This window comes from Carlito syrichta, unplaced genomic scaffold (assembly GCF_000164805.1).
Source record: "Carlito syrichta isolate Samal-C Ts95f unplaced genomic scaffold, Tarsius_syrichta-2.0.1 Scaffold82142, whole genome shotgun sequence".
Lineage (NCBI taxonomy): Eukaryota > Metazoa > Chordata > Mammalia > Primates > Tarsiidae > Carlito > Carlito syrichta.
The window spans coordinates 534,705-552,417 of NW_007026238.1; the positions used below are offsets into that span (position 1 = coordinate 534,705).

The 17,713-nt window shown below is 44.1% G+C and overlaps 1 protein-coding gene and 1 pseudogene across 3 annotated transcripts in view; one reads left to right on the top strand and one right to left on the bottom strand.

Moving 5' to 3' along the window:
- Positions 1-11,286, bottom strand: part of SV2B (synaptic vesicle glycoprotein 2B) — a 205,713-nt gene extending 194,427 nt beyond the window's left edge. Inside the window, exon 1 of one of the 3 annotated variants that reach the window (XM_008055542.1) lies at positions 10,514-10,860. The gene's annotated coding sequence lies outside the window, so the exon portion shown is untranslated. Of the gene's footprint in view, positions 1-9,762; positions 10,329-10,513; positions 10,861-11,232 lie in introns of those variants that run through there. The other 2 variants (XM_008055561.2, XM_008055548.2) reach the window with 2 other exon arrangements.
- Positions 10,963-16,287, top strand: LOC110595425 (annotated as a pseudogene).
- Positions 16,288-17,713: the final 1,426 nt, after the last annotated feature.

Below are 17,713 nucleotides of genomic sequence, written 5' to 3' on the forward strand. Positions count from 1 at the left end.
GCATACATCATCAACAAGGGTACCTGCATAATCAACGTTTGTATACCTAACCCTGAATTGTACCCCTCATCTTTATAATTAAAAAAAAAGTTTTAAAAAATGCTAACAATAAAAAAAAGAAATAGAGACTAATACTGCTTCCCTGATCCCCTTGCCTCTCCCTTGTCTATTTCAAAGAGAACTTTCTGCTCCATTTGTTCTGGGCAACTATGATCTAAAAGCTTTTTATTTCTTAAATGCGCTCCATGCTTTTTTGGGTCTTTCTGTGCCTTAAAGCATCTCCAAGACATCAATCAAAATTTTCAAGACTACTGTTCCTCTATTTAGATGGATATCTGTGATCAAACCCAAATTAAACTTCTGATCCACACAATTCACATCCAGCCAAGCCTTGCCGCCGAAGCACAGGACAGCAGCTATCTCATCACTCGCAGGACCATTTCAGGAGCCAAGCCAACCAGCTCCTCTGTGTATCACATTGTTTCTAAGTTTCTTCCTCTTTGGCACACCTGATGATAACCTTCACACCCACATAAGATCAACAAAAAACCCACAAGAGATTCTAGTGTGTGTCCTTCTATTTCCTCCCAAACTTTTCCTCCCCATCCCCCTCTCTCCATACATACCTCTGGCCAACATCTCCTCAAACCCCATGTTTTAGCCACACTTGACTGCCTATTGTTGCAAAATTAATCATGCATTTTCAGGACCATATGCTGCTCCTGAAGCTATTCCTTCTGTCCTCCCTGCAAGTGCCCATCCTTCAAGGCCTAATTGAAGAACACTCCCCCCATCCATAGCTTTGCCTGGCCCTTGGTCTTTTTTCCTTGTGTAGTAATGGTAACTGCTTCCGGCCTTGTGCTCCCCCAAACGTTCCCTCAGTATACACCTCCATGATATCACCTTCTCATCTTGTATTCTAATTATTAATTAATGAACTCCTCTATGGCAAAGTCCTCAGCAGACTGGCTGTGGGGCTCTTTGCCCTGAACCATCTCAAAAAAGCACCAGAAGGTAAGAGTTAGCTCAAGAATCCAGGAACTGACTGCAAGGTCAAATCAGCCAGAAGGGGCCTTTACTTGCCTAGGAGAAATGGGTTGAAAGTGATAGGACATCAGCTTGAGAGTGACACAGATGAAACTGAGAAACCTGGGACTAGCCTGGCCTCTGACAGCCCTCTGTGGTGCCCCAAGAACCCACCCTCTGATCCACTAAGGAAGCAGGAGACCACCACTCCATGATGTGAGGTTGGGAGCCTGGCACAGCTTCTCTGCCACAGGTGTGGCCAGCATCACCAAAACGATCAAAAACAAAAACAAAAAAAAAGTCACCATCATGGGGAGTAAGAGGAGAACTTGGCTCAGCATCCCACCTGTTTTCACATTCCTTCTGACTTTTTCTCATCTACTTCTTCCTCCCTTGAGTCCTCCAGGGTCAAGGCCAGGGACTCCTGACATTGCTATGACCTCTCCAGCCCCATCTCCCAGGTCTAGCACTCTGCCCACAGCAGGTCACCCCACAATGCCTCTTCCTCTCCCTCAGAGCCTCCCGCATGCCAGCTGGGCTCCATTCCTTGGCGCCATCTGCTGCACCCCAGATCAGGTGACAGACCATGGTCAGATTTTGCACATGGCAAGAGAACAGGGGCCACAGGCAAAATAGTAGCAACCCTCACTGGGTCTGGGCTCCGGCCAGGGAAAATCCCAAAGGATTAAAGCATTCTGGAGAAGCTGTTGAGCGACCTAACCAGGCTCTCGTCTGCCTGGGAGAATTAATTGTACCGTTTCAGATGGTTTCTTTTCTTTTTTTTTTTCCTTTTTTTTTTTTTTTTTTTGAGGTGGTGTCTCACTGTCACTCAGGCTGGAGTGCAGTGGCACGATCATGGCTTACCATAGCCTCAACCTCCTGGGCTCAGACAATCCTTTCACCTCAGCTTCCCAAGTAGTGGAACTGTAAGCCAGCACCACCATATCCAGCTAATTTTTTAATTTTTTGTAGATACAAGATCTCACTATGTTTCTTACCTAGGCTGGTCTCAAACTCCTGGGCTAAAGCAATCTTCCCATCTCGGCTTCCCAAAGTGCTGGGACTATAGGTGTGAGCCACTACCCCTGATTTATTTCAGAAAGTTTCTAAGCATAACAATGAAGGGGACCCAGACTCCATTTCCTGTTCTCTCTTGACCTCTCATATGAATTTACGTTGCTACAGCACTGGCCTGGGCTCTAATTCCCTCTCTGTCATTAACTTACTAAATGACCTTAAATCAGTTATTTCCTTCTCTAAACTCAGCTCCCTCCTTCACTAATAAGGAGCTTAGATTCACTGCTTTTTAAGGTCCCTTCAAGCTCTGAAACACTAAGATCCTACAGTTAAATTAAAGCTTTCCATCGTCTTGAACTTATTCTAGACCTGAAAAGGAACTTGCCCATGAAATATTCATTAAAATAAATCATGCCACTCAAAAGTCATGATGGACAGCTCAATTATCCATGAACGTGTACTGGTCCTCCTCCTTAGTAGTATTCATTTGCAGCTTTCTGTCATGGAACGACCAAGAAAACAGAATTTTAAATCACACCTATCACATCTAGGTGAGTTTTAGGAGCTCAGAGCTCCTGCCAACACACATATCACCTGGGGTTGACATAAGAATCACATAAGAGCATCCAGCTCCCAGCTTGAATGGTCAACTTCCAGATCCAGACATCTGTGATTCAGGAAGGTCTCAGAGGTCTGGCAAAATTACCTTCTCTTCCATCTATGCAGAACTGGCAGAGAAATAAGATTGTGTATCCACTTCTTCAAGGGTACTTTCATCTGCAATTTCTTTGCTGTGAGCCTCAGTTTTCTCATCTGTAAAATGGGCACAGAAGGAAGGATGTGGCCTATATGATTTAACTCCCAAGGAAGTTCAGTTCTGAGATATTAAATAGTCACCAGTTGGGGTAAATTTCCCAATTGTCTCTGGGAAAACAAAGTCAGTGCTACTCTCTCCCCTGCCAAAGACAGAATCAAGCTCAAAAGACTGAAGGGAACAGGAGGTGGGCGGAGCAGAAATTTATATAGAAAAGAGGATGGCCTAATAGGACCACAGGTTTCTGTGTAACAAGCTAAAGGGGGAAGTCAGGTATGGGTCTTTGTTGCTAAGACAGGAGACACTGTCATATGAGCTGTACTCACCAGTCAGGACAGCTAGGGAGCTTTAGACTTTACTGATGACGTATCTGAGAGATTAGAGGGAAAGCTGAGTATGTGAACCTTGATCCAGAGGAGATCAGAATGGCAGCAAAAGCATAGGAGTGACAGGGGAGGAAAATCATTAGCTGTTGAGTACGTACTACATGCCAAAGACTTAGCTCATCACTGTCACATTCTCATTTCTTGTCCACAAGTAAAACCAACCAGGAAGGGCCTTGGTCAATAGAGAAGCCACAACAGCATTTACTCACCATGAATCTAATGTACATTGCATGCCTACCATGTGCCTGGAACAGGAAGAGCAGCAGACTTTTCCAGTAGAAGATCATAGGGCAGTTTTTGAGAGTCCTCCTCGAAAGCATCTGATAGGAGAGTTTCTGCACTGGTATACTCCAAATGACTCCGAAATTTTCATTATGGAATTCTAACAAATTATGTGACATTGTAGAACTGAGCTAATGAGGCTAACTTATTGCAGAGAATGGAAGGTTGTCTTCCCTCTGAGGCACCTTGAAATCTTCAGTCCATAAGGTTTATTATTGTCTAATTGTCTCCTTTTGAACATCATGAGCCCCATGCAAATACTCTAGATGGCACTGCCCACATTCAATGACAGGTTCTCAATTCTCCCTTCATATAAAATCTTTAAGTCCTTCAGCTGGTATGATAATCTTTTAATCAACATTTAGACCAACATATCTCCAAGTAAGTTCAGGAGCATGAAGGGAACGGTACAGCACTTAGATATTATTACTATCATTATCATCATCACTACCACTACCACCACCATCATCACTTTACAAGGCTCAGAGAAAGTAAACAACTTGCTCAAGCTTACACACAGCTAGAAAGTAAGGAAGCTTAGTGCAAGCACAGTTCTGTCTGATTCCAAAGCCCGCTACTCCATCCTATACTTCACATGGTCAGGTCTAGCACCCACACTTAAAAATGAAGGACAACTTGCTATCTCTTTCTTACATTTCCTTTTGGGCATCAATTATTTTTTCTACCGTTGGTGGCATGATTGCGCTCTCTCTCTCTCTCTCTCTCTCTCTCTCTCTCTCTCTCTCTCTCTCTCTCACACACACACACACACACACACAGACACAATCTGCCTTTTCTCATTTCACTTCACCCTAATATCACTGTAAATAAAACTCACACTCACACATAATCAGCCACACTATGGGGAGAAAATGGACAGCAACCATAGTCCAAGGCTGAAGTCATACTAGCCCACCCCTTTTCCTGTGAAGCTATTGCCTGTTTCTTCCTTTTATAAACAGGAACACATTATACAAGATACTGTAGATGTGAGATTTTTCAAGCAAGCTGGTGACACCCAGCATACATTTATTTAAATAAATTTCTCCCCTTTTCAGGATTCCTTCTTGCTTCTGCTTCATCTTAAATTAAGAGTAGTACAATAATAACCCAAGAACATCACACCCCTGAATTTCAGCCACCTCTCTCTGAAGAATCTTTTCTCTTTTTTTGAAAGTATGAGCTATTTTTTGGTTTCCACTTGTTCCTCTTCTTGTCACCACACACTGCTTTCTGTAAAATATAAGCAATTGGAGCCTTTACATTTAAAGTCTGTTTTTAGTCCACGAGATCCACAATAAGGCTCCCGTGAGACCTTGTGAAGAAAGGGAATAACTTCAGGGAGTTACACTTCGATATTCACCAAAGCAAAGATTTGCAGTCAACTCTAGTAATTAAATGGTTCCATTCACCCATTCAATGCATATTCATTGAGCACTTGCTATGTGCCAAGCAGTATTCTGGGCAATGGTGATACAGCAGTGACTTGGCTCATGGAAGGAACAAATAAGTAACATGCTAATGATACTCAAACTTATGTCTCCTTCCTGGACTTCTTCCCTGAACTCTAGACTCACATATGCAAATATCTACTTAACATCTCCACTGAATGTCCAATTGAACCCCATAACTGCTCATTCTCCACTTCGGTCAATGGCTACTCCATCCAGATGCTCAAGTCAAAATTCATGAAGTCGTCCTTAACTCCTTTCTTTCTTTCATACCCTAAATCTAACTCATCAGCAAACCCTATCTACTCTACCATCTAATATATCAATATTTGGCCACTTCTTACCATCTCAACCACTATTTCACCTGGTCCAAGCCACCATCTTCTCTCACATGAATCATTGCAGCAGCATCCTGGCTGATCTCCCTGTTTCCACCTTTGCCTGTCAGAGTCTATTCTAAGTCTAAAGCTCAGGTGATCATTGTAAAATGCAAATTAGATAATAATATCCTGTTCCTAAAAATTCTCCAGTGGCTTCCCATCTCTTTCAAAGTAAAGGCCAAAGACCACACAAAGCCCTATAAGACCTTGTATTACCAGATTCCCTGCTACTTCCCTGCTTTCATCTCCTCCCATGGTCACTCTGCCTCATTCAGTTTCTTCTGTCTGAGTCTCCTTGTTCTTCCTGGAATATGCCAGTACTCTGTTGCCTCAGGACCTTTGCACTTGTTGTTTTCCCTACGCAGAAATGTCTTTCTCCAGATATCCATTTTGCACACTCTTTTACTTCCTTCATGTCACTTCCACCTTATATTAAACACTCACCCCTCACCTCACCCTACCCTCCACCCCAATTCAACCAGGTACTCCTCATCTTCCTTTTCCTACTTGATATTCCTTAATCATCGATATTACACATTTACTTATTCAATTACATATTATTTGTCTCCCCCAACTAGAATGAATGCTTCATGAAATGGATCTTGGTTGATTATCATTATTGTTTATTATTATTATTATTATTACTGGATCCACTGCCTATAACATGCCCTGGCACATAGGGACTGCTCAATAAATATGTAGTGAATGAATGACTATTTGAAGATGCATATGTCTATAGATGGTCAACCATAGAAACACAGAGAAAAAGGGAGCGTCACAAGGGCAAGTATAAATTCTGCCCGTTAAAGCAGAGTCCAAAAGAAAAAGAAACTTAGCCAAGGGGACTTTCAACATTAAGGTACCTATGGTAGACTGATTGCAAAAATATCCCAAATTCTTTCCCTCCCCGTATCCATGTTTTTTGCAATGTGACTTCGTAGTTCCTCCTATCAAGAAATGGAGTCTACACTTTCAGGGGGGCAAGACAAGAGGATTGTTTGTGCCTAGGAGTTCAAGGCCAGCCTGGGCAAATAGTAAGACTTCATCACTACAAAAAAAAAGTAAAAATCATAAAGGAGGACAAAATTATGAACTTCACAGCAACTTGGATGGACTTAGAGTCTAAAATACTGAGTGACTTGTCATAGAAACAAAAAACTGTGTATCACATGTTCTCACTCATAAGTGAAAAATTATCGTAATACTATAAGAAAAGGATTGACAGTAGTGGGAATCTGACGGGAGGGGGAGATACCTCATCAACAAGGGTATCTGCATAATGAACATTTGTATCCCTAACCCTGAATTGTACCCCACGTCTTTAAAATTAAAAAAAAAATTTTAAAGAATCAAAAAAAATTAGCCAGGTATGGTGGTGTGCACCTCTAGTCCCAGGTACTTGGGAGGCTGAGATGGGAGAATCACTTCAGCCCAGAAGTTCAAGGCTGCTGTGAACTGTGATCATACCACTGCACTCCAATCTGGGTAAGAATGAGACTCTCATTCTTCCCCTGCCCTTACTCTGGGCTGTCTTGTTTCTTTCATTTGTCATTAGACAAGGATAAAGTGACTGTGTGACAGTCATAAGCTTAGGCCTTAAGAGGCCATGCAAGCTTCCACTTTCTGTTGGCCACCTGCCACTACCATGTGAACATGCCAGGCTAGACTGCTGAAGGATGAGTGAGCACGTGGAGCAGAGCCAAGTCATCCCACCTGAGGCCATCCTAAAGCAGCCAGCCCTCAGAAACTCCATCAGCAGACCAAAATCAAATGAGCAGACACAGCTGAGATCAAGCAAGCACAGCTCAGGTCTGCAGAACTGCTCAGCCAACACACATCCCTGCGAGAAAATAACAAATAGTGGTTATTTTAAGCCACTAAGTTTGGAGGTGGTTTGGTCTGTCATCCCATTGGCAAGATCAGCCCTGATGTGTATAATTAATCCCTAAGGTAGCCATCTAAGCTGCTTTGCTCTCAATAAATGTGTATCAGGAAACCTCCTTGTAATTTCATTCTTTTTTTTTTTTTAATTGGAATGTCATTCTGTTGCCTAGGCTGGAGAGCAGTGGCACACTCACAGCCATCCCATCATCGACTTGCTGGGTTCTGGAGATCCTTCCACCTCAGCCTTCCAAGTAGCTGGAACTACAGGCATGTGCTACCACGCCCGGCTAATTTTTTATTTATTGTGGAGACAAGTCTTGCCAAGTTGCCCGGGCTGATCTTGAACCCGCAGGCTCAGGCAATCCACTCACCTCAGCTTCCCGAAGTGCTGAGATTACAGGCTGAGCCACCAAGCCCGGCCAATTTCATTCTTATGACAGGGGTTCTGCAGGAAGATGTCGCACTAGCCAAGCCACACAGTATCTCAGTCATTGCAAATCAATAGACTAATGGCTGAACAAGGTCACTGTAATGTGGCCCAGAGAGAAAGATCAGGTCTCTGAGGCAACAAGACTAAAAGCCAGACCTTGGATGAAGTAAATTCACAGAAGTAAATGTTGCCTTTTAAGATGACTTAGGGGGTACTCAGTCAGATACCCTGATTTTGACCCAGGCTCACATGTCCTATTTCACAGAAACTTTGACAAGGTTCTTAGGCATCCAGCCCCACTTCTGTTCCTGGAACACACTGCAGTAGCCCTTCTGCACCAAAGACATCTGGATAATGGAGCTCTCAGATCCCAAAACCATGCATTCTCTAGAGGAACAAAGTCTCAAAAAGGCAGAGCAGCAAACTGAACTTTATAGTAAGGCTTCTATAAGATGAAAGCCTCAAATAAATCTGCCATATGATATCATGGTACATTGAAGGTCAGTATATTTCCAGATGATCTTAACACTTTTCCATGACCATAGAAACTCTTCTCATTCTCAAAGGAAAAAAGAATAATGACTAGCAAGGACAATATCTGCTGGACTATATGCTAAAGATGACCTTTTATTTCACTGTAGGGGAAAGAAAACAAAGAAACATAATGCTAAGGTTCAAAAGAAGCACAAATGCAGTCCTCAATCTGAATAAAAGAGATCTGAACGCTGTGTCACACCAGCTCCCTAACTCCCATGCTTCCCACTGCCTTGCAAAGATTTTTGCCTTCTGCTTGCTGCATTCATTTATGCTTCGGGTGACCACAAGAACCTGTGTCTACATAGAGTTTAGGATTTCAGCCAACTCCTTGAGCAGGAACTCAGCCCATATATTTTAGTGACAAATAGAAATCGTAAGAGACAATGCCTCAACCACCTTGCCGTGCAGCCCCTCTGACCTCAACTCCCACTGCTGTCCCCCTCACCCACTCAGTCGCAGCCTCTTTGGCCTCCTTTCCAGTACTGGTAAACGTGCCTCTCTCCTGCCACAGGATTTTGCAGATGCTGTTACTCTGCCCAGAATCCCTGGCTTCCTCCCCCACTTCCCAGAGGTCTGGTCAAATGTCATTTAAAAGCAAAGCCTTACCCAACCAAGCTGCATTAAAAAGAAGGGAAAAAATGTCCCCCCCACCCCACCCTCTGGCGGCACTTCTCAATCCTCTTAGCCTGTTTTATTTTTCTACATTACAGTGTCTCATTGGCTAATACTGTCTGACACACATGCGTGTGCACACGCACACACACACACACACACACACACACACACACACACCAACTTAGGCTCCTTGAGGGTAAGGGTTTTAGTTTGCTCAGTTCCATATCCCTTACTCACAGAGCAGTGCCTGATACTAGTAGGAACTCAACTAATGAATGAACTGCCATTTCTTGAGCACCTACTTTGTGCCTGGCAATTTATTGATGACAATCATTTGACAACAAGCAAATAGTTTTAAGTATTTTTTTTCTGTAATTATTACAACAACCCTACTGTTGTCTCCATTTTACAAATCAGGAAAACAAAGCTCAAAGAGCAGCCAAGTAACTTGCCCAACACACTCACCTAGGTCTGTCTGAGCATCAGGGCCCATGCTCCCTGCAGGACACCAAGCTGCTTTTCAAACACCTTAAAGATGGTGTAGGTGCAAAGTGCATGGGACACACATCTCTGGCAAGTATGCACCGCATAAGAGCTCTTCATGCTACCATCTCTCGTCACCCACCACAGCTTTTGTCCAGAAGAAACATCCTTGAGTTTGGATTTTCATCTCCCAGAGAAGATCAGTAGTAACACCTTTAGTTTTTCTATATTCCACCCATTTAGGGACAACCAAGGTCAGAGTTTTCCTTTTGAACTGTTCTGGGACAAGAACAGATGGGTCAGGGACTCGGGGAGAAGACAGAAGCTCATCTGCCCTGAAACCCCCCTTAGAATGTTCCAGAGTCTCTGTCTTTGTGAAGTGACGCTTCAAAACCTTCATACTCTTGGAATTCCGGAAAATCATTTGTTTAAAAAAGGAAAAAATAAGAAGGCTGACCTGCATCAGGCGTGCTCCTCTCCCGGTGTCAGCCCATGTCTACTGGGGTCTAGTCACATCCTGCCACCGCCAGCCCTGCTGAGACTTGCAAGGCTCTGCCCACCCAGTGGCAGTGATGGTGATGGATGGCGTGAGAGAGGGATATGGGTCACTCCAGGACCCAAGGACCAAGAGAGGGATCCAGCCATTGCTGAAATCCATGTCATGCCTACTCCATCATTTTTAAAGTAATCTCTGTCACCATCAACGCACTCCTCGCTGCTGCCACTGCGTTTTCCCATCACCATTACTGAACTTATCACCCCTCCTTTTCAAAGCCCTTCCCCACCACCACCACCAGGTGTGAGCTTCTGGAGAGCCAGGACTTTGTTTTCATCACCTCTGCATCCCCAAGGATTAATCCCACCTCTGACACACACTAAGCGCTCAGTAAGTAGTTGCTGAATGAGCCTGGACTGTGTCTACCGCATCGACTGGGACACGCAGAGCAAGGCACCTCTTCTGGAACGGGCAACAAGCAGAAATATAGAAAAGACCAGTATAGACCAGAACAACCGCCGCGCTGGTTACAACTCCCGGTTCTCCCCCATACACACCCCTCGCGTGCCTCACCTGCCACTCCCTGAGCCCCCAGAGCCATCCACACTCACCTCCCCAACAGGCTAGGACAGAGAGTGAGCATCCCCCAGCGCCCCGCCCCACCCCACCCGGGGGCCCTTATTAAAGCCCAAGACACCGGCGTTTAAGTTACCTTTAAACGGAGCTAGTTTGCATCTGCGATTTCTGGATAAAGGATCGTATTTCATCAGCCCTGCTGAACCCTGGACAGGAGAGAGATCTGCCGCCCGTCTGCGGAAGAAGCGGCTGCGCCTCGCTCCTCCCTGGCGGCTCTCTCTCGCTCGCCCAGCCCTGCAAAACAAATCACGCTCATTTCCTTGCGCTAAAGCCCATCCATAAACAAATCCTCTCTGTCCCTGAGAAACGGCTCCCACGCCCGCGGAGGGGCGCCCTGCACACACAGAAGCACACACTCACAACCTCAGCCAGAACCACCAGGTGTGTGCGTGTGTGAAATCTGTTCTTAAGAACAAACCAACAACAACAAAATCCATCTAATAGGGATGGAACGGAAACTAAAAGCGTATGGAAACGGAGCTGTAATTGTCAGCAGCCTGGCATGTGTAAGTTGCAAAACTACTTATGGCGCTCATAGTTGAAACCGGGTTTCAAAAAGCCCTTGGGGAGGCCACCTTCAAAGCAGCGCCCAGACCCGGGCAGCGGGCAAGTCCTCGCTGTTCTGCGCCAGCTTTCCAACACTCTCCTCTTCTTTTGCACCACCGACTCTCAACGACGCAGCGGTACCGGCGTGCGTGTTTCGGCCCAGGCAGGCGAGCCCCGAGCCCTGGAGCGCACGGTGTCCGCACCCCGGCCGGGTCTGGCCGCAGCGCAGCGGGCAGCGCCGACCCCTACCTGGGCGGGAGATCCGGGTGCGGGCGGAGCGGCAGCACCCTGGCAGCCCAGCCAGCAGCGCCGGCCGACGTGGCGCAGGGGCGATCCCGGCGGAGGCGGGCGCCGGCCCGTGTCACACCTGCATCGCCGCGCCCACGCAGCCACCGCCCCAGCGCAGCGCGCGCCCGCACCGCGGAGAGCCCGGGGCGGGAGCCTCCTGGGTCCTCTCCTCAGCGGGATCCGATCCTAACCCACTTTCTTCCCGGCCTGGGCATTAAAAGTATTCGCTGCGGGCAGCTCTTGGCTTCTAAGTCCGCTTCCAGGCTGGATGTTTGGGATAGCGCAGAGGGAAGGAGGAACCAGCGGGGCCAACGCTCTCCGAATTTACAAACCAATAGCTGATAAACGTCTTATTCCTGGAGTTTTGTCCCCCAGCTGAAGATGGGCGTCCTCTCGCGCTCTCGACTCCGCCTAGGGCCAGGGGGCGCTGTCAACTCCACGTGCGGCTTGAACAACTCCAAACTAGGCTATGTCAGAGGACAAAGGTTAAGATTCCTGGGACGTGGGATCCTCTGATCTCCATCTCCAAAGTATCCTCCCTCACGGATGTTGTCAAACCACTCTGCGCCCCCGTTGGAGGAGGATGCGTTCGACAAAACCCTCCACCCGTCTCCCTCCTTCCAACATCCCAGCCCCACCCAACCTCACTCACCAGAGTTCAGCAAATTAAACTGCCAAAGCTCACCCAGCATTGAAAGACCTTTCAGGGTCGGGCGCGGTGGCTCAAGACTATGATCCCTGCACTTCGGGAGGCCGAGGTGAGAGGAGTGCCTGAGCCCACGGGTTCAAGACCAGCCTGGACAATATGGTGAGACCTCGTTTCTACAATAAATCAAAAAATTAGCCTGGTGTGGTAGCGCGCGCCTTTAGTTCCGGCTACTTGGAAGACGAGGCAGAAGGATCGCCGGGGCCCAGCAGGTCGAGACTGCAGTGACCGGGAGCGGTCCAATGCACTCCAGCCTGGGGGACAGAGAATCCAACTCAAAAAAAAAAAAAAGAAAGAAAGAAAAGAAGGATCTTTCAGGAGCATAGGGCTCCTTCTAGGAGGAAGTGAGTATCAACAAAGGGACACGAAATTCGGAGGCGGAGACCAACCACATCACACTGCAGGTGCCTGACCTCGGCTAAAATCCAGAATTATGTTCCTTTGCTGATAGTGCTGAAATGGAGGCAAGTCCAGGAAGAATCTTCCCTCTTCTCATGCGGCACATCCAACTCATGAGATCTTCAGTCCCGCCTCCTCAGCCTCCTGCTTCCTGCTGCTTCTAACACATCACTTTTTTTTTTTTTTTGGTAGAGACAGGATCTTGCTGTGTTGCCCAGGCTGGAGTACAATAACTATTCACAGTCGTGATTATAGCTCACTGCAATCTCCAATTCCTGGGCTCAAGTGATCCTCCTGCCTCAGCCTCCCAGGCAGCCGGGACTACAGTTACATGCCACCACACCCCGCTAACACATTTAGTGATCAAAGAGCAGATTCTTGCTGACCCCATAGCCTCGCCCTTCCATCCTCATCTTTTCTCCTGTACTCTAGCCATACCAAATGTTTTGATTCCTTGGATGTGCCTTACTCTCTCACCTCTAGGACTTTGTACATACGTGTCCCTCTGCCTGGCATGTTCTCTTCCTCTCACTCCTCTTATCCCAGTTGAATGCCTGTGGCATTCCAGGAAGTCTTCCAGGAAGTCTTCCCTTATCCCTAGAATGCCTGAGTTCTCCCTGCTCCATATGCCGAGAGCCACCACTATTTCCTCTACCACAGCACCCAACACATTACTAAAGTTAGTTGTCTAATGTCTTTCTTCCTCATGAGCCTCTCTGTTGTTTGCTGCATATGGACGGGACACACAGCATATAGTGTCTATTCAACCTATATTGCTATAGACACCATCCAGATTAAGATGGCAAACAGTTCTGGCATCCAAAGGTTTCTTTATGCCCCTTCCCCGGTAATATTCTTCACCTCCCCCCCACACACACACACACATGCCAGATGTAACTAATATTCTGACCTCTGTCTGTATCAATTAGTAGGGCCTGTTCTTGAACTATACACAAATAGAGTTATACAGTATGCACCCTTTTGTGTATGGCTTTTTTCACTCAAAATAATGTTCATGCGATTAATCCACATCATTACATACATCAGCAGATCACTCTTACTACTGTATAGTACTCTATTACCTGAATATAACATAATTTACTTATCCCTTCTCTTGTGAATAGAAATTTGGATTGCTTCCAGTTTTTAGCTGTTATGAATAAAGCTGCTGAGGGCAGGGTGAGTAGCTCCCACCTGTAATCCCAGCACTTTCATAGACTGAGGCAGGAGGATTGCTTGAGCCCAGAAGGTTGAGGTCTCAGCAAACTGTGAATGTGCCAGTGAACTCCAGCCTGGGTACAAGACCCTGTCTCAAAGAAATAAATAAATAATAAAGCTGCTATGAACAGTTGATAGACATATGCATTCTCTTCTCTTGAGTGTGTAACTAGGAGTATAATTTCTGGTTCATAGGGTAAGTGCATGTTTTGCCTTAGTAGATACCTACTAAGTAAATATCTACTTAGTAATACCTACAAACAGCTTTCCAAAGCAGCTATGTCAATTCACAGTCCTATCTGCAATATTTAAGAATTCCAGATATCCTACTTCTTTGCCATAACATGGCATTGTCAATGTTTTTATTTTTAGCCATTCTTGTAGATGTGTAGTGGTATTTCAGTGTAGTTTTATTTCCACTTCCTTGTTGTTTAATGATAGTGAACAACTTTTCATATGCTTATTGACCATTTAGATATCTTCTGTAACATGTTATTTCTAACCCTTTGAGGTTTTTTGTATTTTTATTGTAAATCCAAATATAAATCAGATATAAATCTTGGATGGATATGGCTAGATATAAATCTTTGGTTGAATATGTGCAGTTTTAATATCTTCTCCCCGTTGGGGCTTATATTTTTATTCTCTTAATTTTAATAAAATACAACTTCTCAGCTTTTCTTTTGTGATTAAAAGATTACTTATAAGACTTTTTTGTGTCCAGTTTAACAAATTCTTATCTATATCAGGGTTGAGCATCTATTGTCTGATGTTTCTTTCCTTCTACGTGCCTTTCTGTTTTTCCCTTCACATTTTTGTTTATCTCCTATTCACTTATAGAATTAGATAGGTTGAAAGTTTTGTTTTGTTAAGTTGCTAGATGCATGCTCCAAAATCATTATAGAAAAGGCCATTCTTTACCAGTTAGCTTTCAATAGCACCACTGATGTAAATCATATGACTATCTATATGTGAATCTATTTCTAGACTCTCCGTTCTATTTCACTGGTCTATGTGCCTATGCTTGCACCAGCACTACACTGTCTTGATTAGTCACTGTTATTGTAAGACTTAAAATCTGATCATGTGTGCCTGTCAACTTTGTTCTTCTTCCAAATTGTCTTGGGTCTTTTAGGTCCTTAACTTTACCACATGAATTTTAGAATCAACTTGTCAAATTACACACAGAGAAACCCTGATGGGATTTTGATTAGAAATGCCTTAAATCTATAGATCAATTTGGTGAGAGTCTATACCTTAACAACATTGCCTTCCAATCATTTTACTGACCATCTATTTTAGTCTTCTTTAATTTTTTTCACAGTATTATTTCATAGATTTCATTAAATAGATCTTACATATATTTCATTGTATTATGCCTAAGCATTTGATGCGTGTATTCTATTGCAAATAGAACTTTAACCTCATTTTCCAGTTATTATTAGTATACCAAAATAAAATTAATGTTTACATTGACCTTATATAAGTATCAAAATAAAATTGCTCTCAATATATTATCTTCACATCCTGTATCTTTATGTCACTGTTAATTTGCATATTAATCTTAATAGTTTGCATATTCTTTCAAATTTTTAAGGTACATAATATATATGAATAAAGACAATTTTGCCTTTTCTCTTGCAATGTTAATATCTTATATTGCATCTGTGGTTACAGCTACTTGGAAGGCTGAGGTGGAAGGATTGCCTGAGCCCTGCAGGTCGAGGTTGCGGTGGCCGTGAGCGTGCCACTGCATTCCAGCCTGGGCAACAGAGTGAAAGACTCCAACTCAAAAAGAAAAATGATGATGATAAAGAACAGCCTTGTTTTATTCATAACTTCAAAGGGAAAGCATTTTTATAATTAAGTGTAATGCTAACATGGCTATATAGGGAACAAAAAGTAAGTTTCCTTCTACCCTTCTAAAGTTTTCAACTGGCCTTCATAATAAAAGACAAATTAACAAGAAAAAAATAAACAAAGAACACATGGCCAAGTCTGAACACGACTGCCCCTGCCTGGTTGGCAACCCTTTCGCACAGGCTCCATGATGCAGGGCTGGTACCTACAGTGACCCCATCGCCCCAAGCCTGGCCACTCGGTGGACCTCTAGTAACTGTGACAGCTCGGAGTGCTCTACTGGAAGAGAATATTCCAGCATAACATCTTGAGAGATCATCCAGTCCACATTAGATAATAGAAGAGTGACAATCCTCCATTGCACACCTTGTTGAGTAGAGGAACTCACCTCTGGCATAGTAATATCAAAAAGGCTGGATGCTGACATATATGAAAATGATCCAGAATTAGAAAGGATCTGAAGAAAGAAAAACTACTCCTGGGTGGACATAATAACCATACGCAAAGATAAACTACCCAATTATGAAGAAAAGATTAAAATGTTTTACGAGGATCACTTGCACTTGGACAATGAGATCCACTACATCTTGGATGGCAGTGGGTACTTAGATGTTAGAGATAAAGAAGACAAGTAGGTCCAGATCTCCAAGGAGAAAGGAGGCATGATAAGGCTCCCTACGGGAATTTACAACTGCTTCACGGTGGATGAGAAGAACTACACAAAGGCCATGCAACTGTTTGTGGAAGACCCAGTGTGGACAGTGTACCATCCCCCAGCTGACCATTTCAAGGTCCAAGGACAGTACCTGAAGTTTCTGACATGGACAGCATAGCAGCACTCCCTGGGAACTAACAGGCACCTTAGAAAGTTCCTCCACACAGTAACCAAGCAGAACAAGTGTTTTCTCTTGGTTTTTGTAGGGTAGATCTGAGGCAAGGTAAACTTTCTTTTGCAAGGTTATTTAATCAGACTATTTTTTAATGAAAGGATCTATGAAATTGATTTTCACAGGGAAGCAATTTGGAAATGTAACCAGGTCACCTTCATTATCTCTAACTAGATTAAGACAAGTGGTTCCTAGCCCTGTGTTGGTGCCTGCCTTCCTCTCACGCCCATGTGAAAGTTTCCTCTCTCAAAATGTGGCTCCTTAGGCTAATTCCAGACATGATGCCACACCTGCCTTGTGAACGGGTGCAGTAGCAGGTAACACAGCTAGCCAGATGGAAGATGCTTCTCCCAAAATTATCCCTTGGAGTAGGAGGTGCTATGGGGGAAGAGCTTTCCTGTTAGGGGCTCTCTGAGTTGCTTATGCCACCTCCGTGTTCAAAATAAAGGGACGAGGCCAGGCATGCCTATAATCCTAACACTCTGGGAGGTCGAGATGAGAGAATTGCCTGAACTCACGGGTTCGAGCCCAGCCGGGGCAATTTGGCAAGACCTCATCTCTACAGTAAATCAGAAAAATTAGCTGGGCATGGTGGTACATGCCTGTAGTTCCAGCTACTTGGAAGGCTGAGGCGGAAGGATCACCTGAGCCTAGCAGGTTGAAGCTGCAGTGGTCGTGAGCAGCATGCCACTGCACTCCAGCCTGCTACAGAGTGAGTCTCTGACCCTTAATTAATTAATTAGCTAATTAATTAATTAATTAAAATTAAAAAGTGACTGCCTTAATTTTATGCTCATGATTTGGCGTTACCTTCTATTCAAGTATATGGGACATTTTGCCTGATGTCTTAAAATCCCCACTGTTTAGATTGTATTTGTATAGAATTAATTTATATATTAGCTGTGCTAGTATTTTTTCGGTGTATGGTTTCTAGTTTCTTTCACAATTTAGCTTTTGAATTTTAACAAGAGAATTTGCATACTATTTTTCTATGCAAATTCTGAGATACATTTATCTAGTTTGTTATAATCACAGAAAAATCCCAAAACAACCTCATGTTTTAGAAGGGCAGGTTGTCTTCTAAGTTTTTTTTTTAACTAGATGAAATCTTCATGTTGAAATTAATCATGCATCATTTTTACACTGATCTTGGGGTTTTGTTTCCTACTGCACAGAGGAAACTCAAGCCTTAGATGTTTAAGTAAACACTGTCTCAATTTTAGGATTAAAATATATGCAGGAAGCATGATAATAACATGAATATTCAGGGCTTTCTTCTGTCAAGTATTATCCTATTTCAATTACTAAAATATGTGTTGATCTACTGATTTTTTTGTTATTTTATGTATTCATTTCTCAGTGGTCATTATAA